This window comes from Balaenoptera borealis (assembly GCF_965194805.1).
Source record: "Balaenoptera borealis genome assembly, chromosome: 4".
In the NCBI taxonomy this organism is placed as follows: domain Eukaryota; kingdom Metazoa; phylum Chordata; class Mammalia; order Artiodactyla; family Balaenopteridae; genus Balaenoptera; species Balaenoptera borealis.
This window is the reverse complement of record NC_138861.1, coordinates 98,893,124-98,909,642: the sequence shown is the minus strand read 5'-3', so window position 1 is coordinate 98,909,642 and position 16,519 is coordinate 98,893,124. Positions and strand designations below refer to the sequence as shown.

General features: G+C 41.1%; 1 pseudogene across 1 annotated transcript; it reads right to left on the bottom strand.

Annotated features, from left to right (window-relative positions):
• Positions 1–3,757: 3,757 nt before the first annotated feature.
• Positions 3,758–9,956, bottom strand: LOC309627413 (tumor suppressor candidate 2 pseudogene; annotated as a pseudogene). Its single transcript has one exon. The product of its transcript is annotated as a tumor suppressor candidate 2 pseudogene (transcript).
• Positions 9,957–16,519: the final 6,563 nt, after the last annotated feature.

The following is a 16,519-nucleotide window of genomic DNA, read 5'->3' as shown; positions in this document are numbered from 1 at the left end:
AGTACATGACTTTGAAAACAATACTGGAAATCTCATTCAAAAAATGGACGAGTTAGGAAACTTTAGGTGCATTCCTACATCTTAGAGAGGTGGCTGTTATGAAAATGGAGGCTCATGCAAAAAGGGATAATATGGTAAAGAAAATGCTCTAGCAGATCATTGTGCCAAACAAGCAGCCTTAGCCAATGTTATGATCCTATCTAAACCTCAATGCATCAATCTACGGAGGTATTCAAAGAGGCCATTACAAATATCAATGTTTAACCCCTGATTTTGAAAGGTAAAAATGGAAAAACTCTGGTTGTACCTTTCACTCAGTCTCTGGAACTCCCAAGATGGCTGCTTGGTGGCATCAGATGACTTCAAATGGAAATTAGCTAAATTTCTCCATGAAACTACTTATCACGTTAGAGACAAATCAGTTGCTCTCTTAAATCAGGACTGATCAGGAAACTCTAAAAGGTTAGCTGAGGTTATTTTCAGGTCATGTGTCACCAATCAACAACGTAAACCTGAAAAAAACCATAAAGGTGGGACGTAGCCTGTAAACAAAGCCTCAATAGCCTTTTGAACACCTTCAATTTTTTTTTTAGTTATTGTATGTCTATTTTAAAATATTTTTTAGTGATTGTATGTCTACTTTCAGGATGAGCTGCAGCATTTCCTTGCCAAAAAGCTATAGGCTTCACAGCTACTAAAAATCTGCTTGATTTTTATTTCTAACCTGGGGCATAGCAATTTGTACATCAGGTGACCAAGCACACACTTTATGGTAATCATTATAAAAGAATTCTGTAATGCATTACCCCTTACTCAAAAACTACATTGTCCTTACTACCTACAATGTTCTGGAAATGTTGAAAGAACCGATAGCATCCTTAAATTTAAATTAACAAAACTTTCAGAAATGTTTGCCATCACTTGGCCAAAGGTAATCCCACTCCCACTAGCCTTTATGGCCATATGGTCCATTCCCTTGGGGACACATCACACATCACATCCGTTATTCCCCTATGAATTGGCAACTGGAAGGCCCAAGCATTTAGGGATTTCACCTCTAATAATAGTCTCTGTCCTGCTGCACACAGACTTGAGAAAATATTGCAGGGACTCATGTACTATACCCCATCCTATCACCAAGATCATTTTGCCATTATTCCCACAACATCTTCCTAAGCAGCCTCTTTGTGATCTTCAGCCAGGAGATTTCAGCTATTGGAAGAGATATAAGAGACAAACTGTTCTTGAACCTCATTGGTAAGGACCTTATCAGGAACTGCTAACAACAAGTACAACAGTGTTACTCCAGAGAGTCAATCATGGGATTCAAGTTTCACAACTAAAGAATCAATTCAGAATTCCATGCAATTAGAAGATTACTCCAATAAGGCAGCTCAAAGTGAAGATTCTCAGGGATCTTCTAGAAGAAGCCAATCTTTGGAAGTTGACAGCTGACTCAAGACCTTCAGAAAAAGCAGATGACCTCAAATAGTAGACAGCTTCCTCCCAAGATATTGAACCAAGATCCCTGCCCTATTCCTGTTTTTTATCTGCTTGCTTATTCTCTACCTGGGAGAATTACTGATTCATTGCTCAGGCAGGGTCCCCAGTGGTGAGAATCATACAAAGAGAAAAGACTATAAGAAACTTGTTGCTAACTAAAGCAGAATTTTTCAATGATACCATTTCTGCCCTAGATGGAATACAAATTAGTTGCAATTCATTGGCATGAGTAGTAATGGACAAATGCATTTTTCTAGGTTTCTTATTGGCCAGTCATGGTGGCATCTGTGCCATTGCTAAAATTCTTGCTGTACTTAGATCAATAAAAAATCCAAGATAGAAAAGGCTATACATTGTTTTAAGGAAAAAGCTAATTAGCTGTCTTAAGTTGATACTCATGGCCTGTAGGATTTGCTGTCTTGGCCTGAGTTGGATCTATTGGGTTCCTGGTTCTAAAGCATCTTAGAAGAACTTCTACTTGTTTTTGTTTTTATCATAATGGTCATGATGCTGGTCTTTGCATTCTATGTAGAGTCTTAAATTCTTCTGTACACTCACTCTTTCATCAGATTATTACCATAATAATAAAACAACAAAAAGTTTAAGAAGATCTCACAATAAAATTGACTATGAAGGCAACTGAGCAATCCCTAGGAGGTGAAGATCTGGATCTCTAGCCTTCCCTACATTGGCCAACCTCTTTCAAGTGAGAAAATGACCCAAAAGGGCAGGGTCTGAGGAGCTGACTATATAAAGGAACACTAGCCAGACCATATATGATGATAGAACTCTGACCCAAAGCCTTGCAGCAACCAACCCAGGAAGGCAAACCACAGTCTCTGCAGCAATCATTCTAGAATAGTCAGGATTGGTCAAGCACCAAAAGCATCTCTTTAATTTGCCTCCACTTCCAAAGCAGGACCGATTCGAAAAAGCTATTCTTCACACCAGTCATATAAGATACCTCATTTCTAGTTAACCCATCTCTAGCTTCCTCATGCCAACAGCCTACAACCGGAGCATACCTGACGCCTTCTCTTTTTTTCCATTTTAAAGCTTTCCCACTGCCCTGCCTGCCTCAATTGCAATTGAGAAGGGCACTTCAGCTCCACGATATTTTTCTCCAAAACCAATAACCCCATTATAACCATGGGAAAATATCAGACAAACCCTAACTGAGGAACATTCTAGGAAATACCTGACCAGTACTCCTCAAAACTGTCATAATCATGGAAAAAAATAAAATCTGAGAAATTATCATAGACCGAAGAAAACTAGGGAAGGCATGGTGACTGAATGCAGTGTGGTTTCCTGGATTGAATCCTGGAACAGAAAGAGGACATTTGTGAGAAAACCAGAAAAATCCAAATAACAGTCTGAAGTGTGGTCAACAATATGTGTCAGTATTAGTTTCTTAGTTTTGACAAATGTATTATGGTACTATTAGAAATTAACATTAGGAGAAGCTAGGTGAAGGATATATGGGAAACTTTATCCACCTCTGACCATCTAAAATTGTTCCAAAATTTATTTTTTTTAAAAAAGGACACATTTTCAGGCAAAAACAGAGAGTTTTCAACAACAGAACACCACTCAAGGAAATGCTGAAGAGTGTCCTCAAGGCAAAAAGAAAAAGTTCCAGATGAGATAGCAAAGATGCAAGAAGGGATAAGGAGCAACAAAAATATATGGATGTAAATATATGGGTGAATCTAGGTTAATATTGTCTACATAAAAAACTACAGTAATGTGTTGAGGGATTTAACTATATATAGAATTAAAGTACATAGTTGGCATTTAAGTAAGGAGGAGGTAAATAGAGTAAATACAGTTAAAGTGTTCTGAGGGTTTTGTAGTCATAGAGTGTGGCCCATGAACTTACTAGAAAGCAGAATCTTGGGCCTCTCCCCAGACTTACTAAATCATAATTTTCATTTTAACAAGCTCCCCTGTGATTCACGTGCACATTAAAGTTTGGGAAATATTGTTCCAAAGGTGCTTGTATTATCTCAAAAGGAGAGTAAAACTACCAACTGATATTAGATTTTTGCAAATCTAGAATTTATTTTATAATCTCTAGGGTAACCAATAAAGGAATAGTTTTTTTTTTTTTTTTGAACGTTCCGGGCCAGTGGAGTTTATTCACGGTTGTGGCCCCAGCCTAGGTTCCTCAATGGAAGCCACACCTTGAGCCTGGGGGGTTTCTTGCTGGGGCAGGGGGTGTTTATGCCTGCCACCCCCCAGGCTCACACCTCATAGAAGATCACAGGGAAATCCACGTGGATGCGGGGGCGGGGGGATCCAGCTTCACGATGCCCTTAGGAATCAGGTTCTTATGTACCCACCTCAGCTTGGCCCGCTTCTGCCCGTTCTTGGTGACGACTGTCTCCTCATAGAACTCGTGAGCCAGACCCCCATCCTCGTCATAGAACATGGAGCCGCGGCGTGTGAATACGAAGAGGGGCACGACTCGGCCTCGCGGTCGCACCAAAGCTTGCTCAGCGACAGCCGCCTCCGGGCCACCGCCCCCCGCCGCCGAGGCGAAGAGCCACAGGCCCCGAGCTTTGGAGCCGCTGGCGCCCATGTCAGGGCCACCGGCGCATGGCGGGCCCCGCGACAGCTTTGCTCTCACAAGGCCGTCGGCGCCGCCATGCCCCGCCTAGGCCTCCACTCGCAGGTGCCGCCGGCGCCGCCTTCCACAGGCTCCTAGGAATAGTTTTAAAAAGTGTGTAATTTCCAATCTAACACGGGGGAAAAGTGGGATAACAAAAAATAATCAGTTCAAAATAAGGCAGAAAAGAGTGAAAAAGAAACAGAACAGGTAGGACACATAGAAACCATATTAAATATAAGTGAAGTAAATTATCAGATGATTTTTTTCAAACAATTATATGCTTTGTACTGAGAACACATCTAAAACAAAAAACTATACAAAGATTGAGAATTGAAAGTAAAAGAATGGGAAGAAATATAACATGCAAATACTAACAAAAAGAAAGCTGACATAGATTTTTAATATTAGATGAAGTAGACTTTAAGGTAAATGGCATTACTAAACATAAAGAGGAATACTTCATAATGATAAAAGACTCAACTCACCAGGAAAATATAATAATTCTAAATTTGTATACACCAAATAACATAATTTCAAAATACATAAGTCAAAACTGATAAAAGGAAAAATAGATAAATCTATAGTCATTTTGAGATATTACAGAACACCTTTTAGGATCTAATAGGTCAAATTAACACAGAAAATTAGTAAAGATTAAGAAATACTATGTTTAGTAAACTTGATGTAATGGACGTTCATAGAGCCCTGTACCCAACAACTGCAGAGCCACACATTCTTTTCAAGGTCACGTGGAACATTTTCCAGAATTGACTACATCCTGGGTCATAAAACAAGTCACAACAGATTTCAAAGCAGTAAAATCATGCAGAGTACCTCATCTGACACAGTGCAACTAAGCTAAGAATCGATAACAAAAACAAGACTATTTGGAAATTAAGCAATATTGTAAGTACTCCATACATCAAAGAAAATGTTATAATAGAAATTAGCAAGTATTTTGAACTGAATGATAATAAAAATACCACATATCAAGGCTTATGGGAAGAAGCTAAAACCATGCTTGGGAGAAACATATGACCTTAAAAGCAAAAGAGGGGACTTCCCTGGTGATCCAGTGGTTAAGACTCTGTGCTCCCAATGCAGGGGGCACAACTAAGACTCGGCACAGCCAAAATAAATTTTTTTTTTAAAGCAAAAGGGAGGGGGCATGGAAGGAAAAAAGCATATAGTAGAAAGGAAAAAAAAAAAAGCTAAACTTTTCTTAGCTTTTATCTCAAGAATTAGTAAAACAATAGAAAATAAACTTGAAGAAAATAGAAGGAAAGAATAATAAAGGTAAGACTGGAAATTAAGGAAATAGAAAACAAAGAGAGGATTAGCAAAAGCAATAGTGGTTTCTATGAAAAAACTAAGGATGAGGTGGGAAGCAGGGTCCAGGTCCAAAGACCAGGGAAACTACAAGAATGAAGTGTGAGGGGTAGCGGGGGAACGTAGATACACAGCAAGTGGCCAGGGAGGGAGAGAAGGGGCCAGATTTTCAACGGGGATTTTGAGGTGAAGTGCTGTACATTCTAGAGGAAACCCCCATCCTTCATCTCCCTATGAAACACTTAGTAAAATAGTCTTTTCTTGTTAATCCATTATGGGATTGGATCTTTTTTGGGGATGTCTTGAAGCACTAAATCCTGCTCTTAGCGTGGGTGCAGAGTGAAATAAAGGCCGTTCAAAAGCACCTGGTCCCTAGCTCTAATAAGAGCTAACACTGAGCCCATGTGCCAGGTGCTGCTCTGAGGACTTCACCTGCAGTAGCTCATCCAATCTTCCCAGTGGCCCTATGAGGCAGGTATTATTATTCTCACCCCATTTTATAACTGAAAAAGCTAAGACTCAAAGAAGCCAGGTGAGATTGCACCAGTAGTCAAGGGAAATAGCCAGGATTCTGACCGTGCTGTCTGGCTCTGGAGACTGTGCTCTTAACCAACCCGCCCCCCCCCCCATCCCCCCACAGTGTCAGAGCCAAGAGGCACTGCATGGTCCATGGTTTAGATAGGTAAATATGCAGCCTCAAAGATCTATCCGATGGGATGTGGATGGAGTAACAAAAATATTGCCAGAAGGGGAGAGAGGACAGGTTGCCAAAAGCATATGATTAAGTCTTAAAGCCATTAAACCTTATGGGCAGAAAAGACCCCACCATATTGGTATCAGGAGTCCTTGATGCTGAGCCCTGATAGCATCTGAAGACCCAGACGGCACCATAGACTCTTCCACTCCACCACCACTCACAGTTCATCTATCAACAATCTTCTCATGCCTCACCCCAGCCCTTTCTCTCCATCTTCCCTCTGCCACCTATGCCAGACATCTCATTAACCTTAGACAACTGCAAATACAATCCAGACTCCTTACCTTGACCTGTAAGGCCCCACAAAGTCTAGTCCCCACTAACATCAAATGATATCTTTCCCCTCTAGCCTGTGGGCTCCCACCCCACTGACCTCCTTGCAGACCCTGGAACACACCAAAATTTTCCTTTCCGACCTCAGGACCTACCCACATGCTGTGCCTGCTGCCTTAAATGATCTTCCCCTCCTCCATTTGTATGGCTAGCTCCTACTTTTCCTTCAGTGTAAATGTCACCTCTTCTGAGAAACCTTCCCGGATCACCATATCTAAGTAAGAACCTAGTTTGAAGTAAATGCTCCATATATTCACTTAAAATTCTTTAATGAGTTGATTGCTTGGGTAATGTCTGGAATGGAAGCTCCTGGAAGACAGGAACCATAACTATCTATTCACCTACTCTTCCAGCACTTAGCATGGTGTCTGACACATAGTAAGCATTCACAAACATTTTTGAATGAATAAATGATAAAAATGGGTCCCAAAGATTGCTTATCATTTGGTGGTTGCTGAATGAACCCAGATATGAAGAGAGGGGAGAGAGCAGGGACCAGAGATGAGCAGGTGACACCTCATGTGATGAGGGTATTTCAAATTAAGGAGATACTTTCCAAAGGCAAATGCGAATAGGCAAATAATGACCACATCACTTTGTCATTCCACTCACATGTGTTCTAAAAATGTTTAGCGTGGGGGAAATGACAAGTCTCACGAAGCATGGCAGGATCTGGCTGTTGTCAACCTCATTAATGAGGCTTCTTAAGCAATTTGAAGCAAAATAACTTCCACACCAATGTCAAGCTTCAAAGAGCAGTTGGAAGGAGGAAGTGAGGGAGTAGTAGAATCAGTAACTAGGTTGCTCAGAAAAGTCTCCTGTGATTAGAAAAAGAAAAAATTGTAGTAATTACATTTTGCTAAGCCTCAGAATTCAGAGATCTTGGTCTCACCTTCATCTCTATTTCAGATGGAGAAAGATGAAATAAAAGTAGATGTGGATGTAGCAGAAGGTAATTGAAGACCTTCTCTGGGATGAGTAAAGCAGTTCTCTCTCCAGAGGGAGGAGGGATGGGTAGAGAAAGCTTCTTCCAAGCAATAAAACTGCGAGATAGTTACAGTTCCTGCAAAAGCAGGAGCCAGGAGGAAAGCTGTGGGAGACTTGTCAGGAGTCTGTGAACTGGCCCAGAGCCTGGGGCTCGCTGACACTTGAAAGGGAGTGAGGAGAGTTTCAGAGGCCCTTGACTTAGAGTGATGGCGGGTGGGGGAGCAGTGATAAAGGGAAGTGAGTGGGTGGTCAAGTAATGGTGAGGAAGTGGCCTCTGGAATCAGGCAGATGGAGTTCAGAGCCTGGTTCCTCCTTTTCCTCCAGCATAAATTTGTGCAAATTACCCAATCTCTCTAGACCCCTGCTCCCTCCTCTGTGAAAGGAATCTAATAATAGTGAGGGGAAGGCAATGACAGATGTAAAGGGCTCAGCCCAGCGCTGGCACCAAGGGAGCACTCAGCAAATGGTAGACCCTGATGTCTGCTGTTGCAGCTAGTAGTGGCCATGGTAGTGAGTCAGTCACTTGACCCTGGGTGTGAAGAGTGTGGACTGGCTCGTGCAGCCTCTTTCTCATGGGCCTTACCAGAAGCTGGACAATTACGAAATACATTCTCCAGACTCCCAACTAGCACTCTAGAAACAAACCAAGTTTAGCCAATTAGCTGTACTTGTGTGGGACTTAGAAGATGGAAGGCATTTCCTGCTTCTTTTGACTGTTTCTTGTCACTGGCAAGCAAGGCAGTAGACACATGAAATTTCTGGCCTTTCAGAATCCATTCTTTAGCCTGCTGGGTGTCCAGAGGCAGTGTGACCTTGATACTAGGAACACAGTCTCAGCTCTGGGTTCTTGACATCAGTAGCCATAGCAATGGCCCCAGAGGTGGTATCTTCCCTGGCAGGTCAGTTCTGCAGTATTCTGGAACGCATTTCTAGAGGCCCAGTCTAGGGACCACACCCCTAGAACTCCCGATGATTTTGTGAACACCTTATTCTCTATATTAAGTCCCTTCACAGTTAAAATATCTAGAGGCATGTCTGCTTCCTGCACTCAATCCTGACTAGTACACTAGGTGTTTGCATTTCTTTCTTTCACAATCTCAATTGTTATCACATTTTTCATAAGTGAAAAAAAATGTCTTTAAAGCATCATCCACTTTACCTGGTAATATTATTTTCCCTGAGTTATTCGCACCTACAGGAAGATTGACCAATTACCCCATCCCTATGTAACTAAGCCTGAGGCATTGTCATCCCCTGGTGACAGCTGCCCAGATTGCTACTGTGATGCTGGAGAGGGAGTAATCAGAGTCAGAAAATCAGAGTAGAGCAGACTTCACATTCCCAAACCAAGAAAGGGGAGCCCAATCCATACTGATGTGCTCATGGAATATTGAAAATGGAGACGCTGACAGAGGAGAATTTCTCCAGTATTGCCCAAGAGAGATGGAGCACTGATGACTCAATATGAGTCTTTCCGTCAGCTTGACAGATTTAGCTTTTTCATGGAGAATGACTCACCATCCCTCATTGGTGACTGTATTACTTAAAAATAGCCACTCCCTTTGCAATGGACTCAAATCATTTACAGAAGAAGGCAGGAAATAAACACACTCTGCAACCCTTTCATCTTAACTAGGTTTCCCTATTGATGAAAGATCACGCTGCCCATCTGACACCTGTGCTGGTGTGGTTGTAACTTCTGTATCTCCCTCAACACTAATGAGTTAGCATTCTAGAATTTTTTTCAGCTTCTTGTGAGTCTGTAATCATTTTATCAATGATTCAGTTTTACAGAGCCTGAAAACTGTTCTACAGAGAAGTGAGAATAGTTTGTGAACCTATAGATCTGAGTCAAAATCTGAGCTCATCTCTATGAGAAGCCCATTAACCCTGAGACCTTCTTCTACCCCCAAAGCCCAACTTGCATTCTCAAGTGGACAAACATACACTTTTTGTTCAATTCTTAATTATCTGCATGTGGCATATTCAACACCATTTATCTTCATTCCCTTAGGAGACTAACTGAAAAGGCCAGGCTCTTGAGTTCAAGAGATATGGGTTCAAATCCTGGTCTTTGGCTTCCTGGCTCTGTGATCTTGGACAAGTTACTTTACTTCTCTGCATTTCATTTTCCTAATTTGTAAAAGGAAGCAATAAGAATACCTACTTTTAATGCAGATGGCCAACAGACACCTGAAAAGATGTTCAACATCACTAATCATCAGGGAAATGCATATCAAAACCACCATGAGATATCACCTCACACCTATCAGAATGGCTGTCGTCAAAAAGAATACAAATAACAAATGTTGACAAGGATGTGGAGAAAAGGGAACCCTCTTACACTGTTGGTGGGAATGTAAATTGGTGCAGCCGCTGTGGAAAAAAGTATGGAGGTTTCTCAAAAAAACTAAAAATAGAACTACCATATGAGCCAGCAATTCCACTCCTGGGTATATATCTGAAAAAAACCAAAAATACTAATTCAAAAAGATACATGCACCCCAGTGTACATAGCAGCATTATTTACAATTGCCAAGATATGGAAGCAACCTAAGTGTCCATCAACAGATGAATGGATAAGGAAAATGTGGTGTGTGTGTGTGTATATACACACACACACACACACACACACACACACACACACACACAATGGAATACTACTCAGCCATAAAAAAGAATGAAATTTGCCATTTGCAGCAACATGAATAGACTTGAAATTGAAATTATTTGCTGGATGTCACAGGAATGCAAAGATGAGCAAGCCACAATCAAACCCTTTAGAAATATCTGATCTAGTAAGGGAGGATGTAACCTGCATATAGGTAACATAAGAGTCTGAATGAGATGTGCCATATAACTCAAGATCCCATCCAATTTAGACAACAAGCTTAAGTAGGATGTATCATTTGAAAGTGGAACAGGTCTCTGTCCAAAGACAGGTAGAAAGAGTGTTCCAGGAGGAGGGCAGTAAAAGAGTAATAGTGTGGAGATAAAAATAAGCCTGATAGGCCTTTCGGTGGGTAGGGGAGTGGACCTTAAAAGCCAACTTGAACTTGAATAGTCCGATTGCAAAAGCAGCCACAAATGCTTCCCCCTTCAGCATCCACAACTTAGGTAATTCTATCCCACACTGACACTGAACTTGATCATGCAGCTTGCTTTGACCAGTGGGATGAATGGTAGCAAATGTGATTCAGGTAGAGTCATGAAGAGAGTTTGCACATGTGGGCTGACCCATGCTGCACATGGAACCTTTCTGCTGCCACGTGAACAAGCCTGCTTTAGTCCTTTGGATGGTGATGAGAGACATGTGGTCCAGTTCTCGCCATTGCTCAAGTCAACAGTCAGCACTGGCAGGGGAACAGCACCCTAGCTCCCTGCCGCTGGCCACAGATCCAAGAGCGAGCCCAGTCCACACCAGCAAGGGAATCACCCAGCTGGGCCCAAGTCAAAGGACTGTGAGCACAGTAATGGTTGTTGTTTTAAGCCACTGCATCTGGCGTGGTTTGTTAAACAGCAAAAAAGCCTGCTGATAATGGGAGCCATTCAAAGGTGGAGGCAGGTGAGCAAATATGACATGCTATCCAGATAGACATATAGTTAGGAAATTGTAGGCGCATCGTAAATATTAGATTAAGCAAAATAATTATTAATGTAAATTTGCTTCAAAATAAAAAAGTTGACGAGTGATTATCGAGTGTGGAAGATAGTAATTCATGATACTCCACACTCTTGCTACTTAAGGTGTTGTCTGTGGACCAGAGGCAGCAGCCTTACCTGGAGCTTATTGGAAATACAGAACTTCCTGTGGAGCTAGGCTCCCCACCAAACCTGTTGAATCAGATATGAATTCCAACATCACCCCCAGGTGATTCTTTGTCACTATTAAAGTTTGAGAACCACTAGCCTATCCTAAAAATGCAAACTGAATCCACATTGAGCACTCACCAAGTCTTTCCTATTCTGAAGGTATACTAAAGCATCTAAAGATATTTTTATTTCTTTAGATGCTTTAGTATACCTTCCTGGCTGCCTGCTTCCTACTGTAGCTTTAGTTAAAAACAAAACACACACATACACACACACAAAACCCCACCTTTATCCTTTGAAGTTGTATTATCAAAAAGCCGTGTGTGTATGTGTGTGTGTGTGTGTGTGTGGGAAATTTGAGTAGGGCCCAACGAATAAAACTGCATTCCCTATCCAGGTTTTGAACCAATTAAGAAATAAGACAAAGGATAAGGCAGATAAGGACCAAAATATCCTCTTTATCACTGATAAAGTCCAGGTTAGAGACACTGACAAATGGGCTTCCCCTACAGCATCCAGAATTAACCAGACTTGACCATAATGTGTGCTGGCCCAGGGCAGGCTCCCCAAAGAGAAGGAAAAGAAGTCCTGGCTGAGGGAAGGGGGAGGAGTGAGTGAGGGGCTGGAGAGAGCCAGGAGGGTTAGCGCCACATAAAAGAAACACTGGGAATGGAGATAGGTATGTGTGTGGAGGTGGTGAGAGAGATGTGTGCTATAAAATGTGGTCATCATAAATGCCTAGAAGTTTCTTAAGAGCTGAATTCTTTAGAAATGATCTTTAATGATGACGGATTGATGGTGCCAAAACAGAGGTGAAAGAAAAGCAATGTAGATTTGGGGGGAACAGGAATTTATTTATGAAGATCGGTATTTGACCCAGGAGTGGAGAGAACCATCAATGACTTCCATGTTACCCCATGACCTTGAGTTGCCCTAAGACACTATTATTACTGTTAATAATGATCATGATAACAATGGTTAAGCTTTTTGAGCTCTTACTGTGTGCCAAGTACTGAACTGTAAGAACAATATTTTATTTAAGCCTCATAACAAGCCAGTGAGGTTGGTATTTTTATTACCAGTGTTCTCATTTTATGGATGAGGAAATCAGTACTTAGAAAGGTTAGTAACTCACCCAAGGTCATACAACTAGTAAGTGGTAGAGTGAGGATTCAAACCCAGGTCACCAGTTCTATGGTCATCTATATCTATTATTTTCTTTTTATTATTAAAAAGAAATTAAATTTTTATTATTTCTATTCAAGTGTAATACATTTGTGGCATAGTCCCCCCAAATTAGAAAATACAGATTTTAAAAAAGAGAAGAAATTAAGAATCACCTATAATTTTCCAGAGAAGGATAACCACTATTAAAATTGTTGTATATACCCATCCTGTCTCTCTTCTGTGCACATATTTACTATTTTTGTTGATGTTTTACGGAAGAGGAAATATATTGTATAGGTTTCATTACCTGCTTTTCATACTTAACAATGCATTATAAACATTTTCCATGTAGTTCTAAGTCATGTTTTCTTCTACAATACTATTTTGAACATCGCATTTTATTCTGTTGTATGAATCCATCATAATGTATTATATTTAACCAATCTCCTATCATAGCTTATTTAGATTGTTAAAATATTTTCACTATTGTAAACAGCTCTGTGATGAACATTTTCATGGCATCATCTTTGCATGCATTCTTTTTTTAGTCACTAGTTTTGTTTATCCCAAAGCCATTTCTTCTCCCAGTTTTTCCTCCTAAGGAAACCTCCATTTTTAGAAGTTAAAAGAGAGATGTCCTTTGATCTAGACAACCTTCCTCAACCCCTGTTGCAGTTGAGTGTGGCCATGTGACTGAGTTCTAGCCAATGGGATGTAAGTGAAAGTGATCAGACTGTTTCCTAGTCAAATCTCAATGAAGTAGCTGTGCTTCTCCCATTCTCTCTGTACCCATCCTCTAGAGAGGTGCAACTGCAACTATGCACAGCCCTAGAGAGTGGCTGTATTATTTAGGGCTCTCCAGAGAAACAGAACCAATAAGATAGAGAGAGAGAAAGAGATTTACTATCAGGAATTGGCTCCCATGATTATGGGAGCTGAAAATCCTGAGATCTGCAGATGGCAAGCTGGAGATCCAGGGGAACCAGTAGTACAGTTTTAGTCCAAGTCCAAAGGCCTAAGAACCAGGAGTGTAAATTTCAGTCCACATCTGGGTCCAAAGACAGGAGAAAACTGATGCCCTGGCTCAAAGATAGTCAGGCAGAGAGAAGGAATTCTTTCTTATTCAGCCTTTTATTTTGTTCAATCCTTCAACAGATTGGATAAGGCCTGACCACACTGGGGAGGGCAATCTGCTTTGCTCAGTCTCCTGATTCAAATATAATCTCATCCAGAAACACCCTCACAGACACACCCAGAGATAATGTTTAACCAAATCACTAGGCATCCCATGACCCAGTCCAGTTGACACATAAAATTAACCATCAAAGTGGCAAAGTCACAAGATGAAAAGAGTGTGGGTGACTTGATTGCCAATTGGAGGAGAAATACTTGCTATATAGAAGATCTTCCTTGAACTCTTCTTTGGATAAAAAATAAACTTTTATTATATTGGAGCCATTCTACAAATATTTCTGCTGTGACATAATAGACATTGCTGAAAAATCACACATTCAGCAAAATTATACATGCAAAATAATGCTTTTAGGAATTAGGATTACAGTCAGACCACTAAAAATTTATGCAGTTTTATAACTAGAGCACTAACAAAAACAGTCATTGGTACCTTGGGAGACAACTTGGACAGTCCAGGCAGGAAGCTCAGCATGGTTGGAAGTTGCTCCAAGGCTATGAAAATGCTATTAAAAAATAATTGTGTGAAATTATAAGGCTAGAGAACAGATTAGCTATTGCTAGGGGTTAGAGATGGTGGTGGAAGAGGCTAGGCATGGCTGTGAAGGAGTAGCACAAGGGAGCCTTGGGTGATGGAACAGTTCTGTAGCTTAGTTTTGGTAGTAGTTATGCTAATCTACACGTGTGATAAATTTGCTTAGCTAGACACACACACACACACACACACACACACACACACACACACACGGTGCGGGTAAAACTGGTCAAATCTGAAGAAGCTCTAGATTGTACCAACCACCAGTATCAGTTTCCTGGCTTTGATATCGTACTGCAGCTGTCCAAGATGGTACACTTGGGGAAGCTTGGTGCAGGCCATATGGATGCTCCCTGTATGTTTGTTTTTTTTTTCAGTTTCCTGCAAATCTATAATTATTTCAAAATCAAAAGTTTAAAAAAATTGGGCAGAAATGATGTCTGTGGTTGTAGAAACAATATGGATGGAAAAGGAAGCTCTGAACTGGGGGGTGGGAGGTGAGGAGGTGGGGGAATGGCCGCTGCATCTGGGCCACTAGAGGAAGTGCAGTCTGCCCTGAGCAGGGCAGCGGGGAGGATACCTGTCTGGGAAGGAAGCCCAAGATATTGCACTTATTTTCATTTTCTTAACAAATACCTGAAAGAGTTCTTGCCTGTGTATCAGCCAAGCTGAGGGCTTTTTCTGTTCCCATGAAAAGTTATAATTCTACTCTCACTATTCAATCTCTTCTTCTTTCAAAGTATGTTAATGTTTTGGATTTGGTTTGTTTTCTATCTTTGTTCTAGATCTACCTAGCCATTTAGAAAGATATATACTTGATTGCAAGTGGGACATTTTCAAAATATAAGCCATAAAATATTTAAGGGACAGGGAGTTTTCTGGGAAGCTTTGAGTCATATGAACAGACCTACCCTTTGTGGAGATGTCCAGGTGTATTTCTGAGAACAGGCTTCTACAGACTGTTGATGTCCCAGTGTGTAAAGGAATACATGAGGCTCAACCAAAACATAGTTTGTGACTGTAAAAGCCCTCAACTCAGAGGTGTTAACCATCAGTGCATAGGCATCACCAGAGGCATTTATTTGCTTAAAATGCAGGTTATCTGATCTCCCATTCCCAGAGTTTCTGAATCCTTCTGTCGAGGGATAAGGTCCAGGAATAGGCAATGTAACAAGCACCCCAGGCAGTATGGCTGCTGCCTGTCTGAGGATCTCTCTTTGAAAAACACAGACTTAAAACCTCAACAAGGAGGAGGCTGGCCCACTAGCTTTTAAGTATTTAGGTGAGTTCCTGCTGAAATAGTGCAATTTGGCTGAACAGTGAGCTGTGGAAGAGATGAGTAGAGGCAATGCTTCAAAGACATGCTGTGCAAACTGAAAAGCAAGTTAAAGCACCATGACATTGCTTCCAATAGCCTGGGATTGACAGCAGCTGACAGTTGTGCTCCTACCAGTGTCACCTCTGAATACAAAGAACATTGGGTATTTTGACTTATTTCAGCAGGGATAAAATGTTAGGGAGGAAAATATTCGCTTAACTAGTTTCCTCCTCTGAAGCGTCAGTGTAGAATAATAATGCCTTATATTCATGCATCAGCTTTCTAATCACCAACTTATTTGAAGCCATCGCAACATTTCAAGTTCTTTATAGCTTACACACATATCCTTCTTGGGATGTTTGGAGGTGTCCATTTGAAGTAAAAGTGAATACAAACAGAGGCAGAATGCTGGTTAGCAGATGGTTAAGACATCAAGGAAAATTCTCTGCCCATGGGACACTGTGTTGCATTTGAATTTATAAAAATTATGAGACCTGTTTTTGCCAAACACTGTCTTGAACATTCACTGAAGAACACGCTTACACTCTTAGAGACTCTGAGGTCTGTCTGGTTCATTTTTAGAATTTGAGTTTGCAATATTATTGGCATCTCAAGGACCAAGACCATAGTTCATTGGTGTTGTATATTCTGCATTTCGTACAGTATCCAATATACAAAAGGTATCAGATAATGGTGAAAGAATGAAATATCCCTTTTAGAATGCACTAGCCAAGGGGACTTCAGAACAGAGCAGAAGGAGTGGAGGGAAGGGGTATCTCCTGGCCCCCTCCTTCCTTTTGCTTTGAAATTCATAGTACCTAACAATTTGTTCAGATCCAAAGAGTTAACCAAGCTAGATGAGATGGTGGTGGAACTTCGGTAAACCAGAGGGAGCAGTGGAGAGTAAGAACCAACAAGTACCACCCCCCCAAAAGCTGGAGATCTTCAACAAATAAGAGTAAGTTCCAAGGC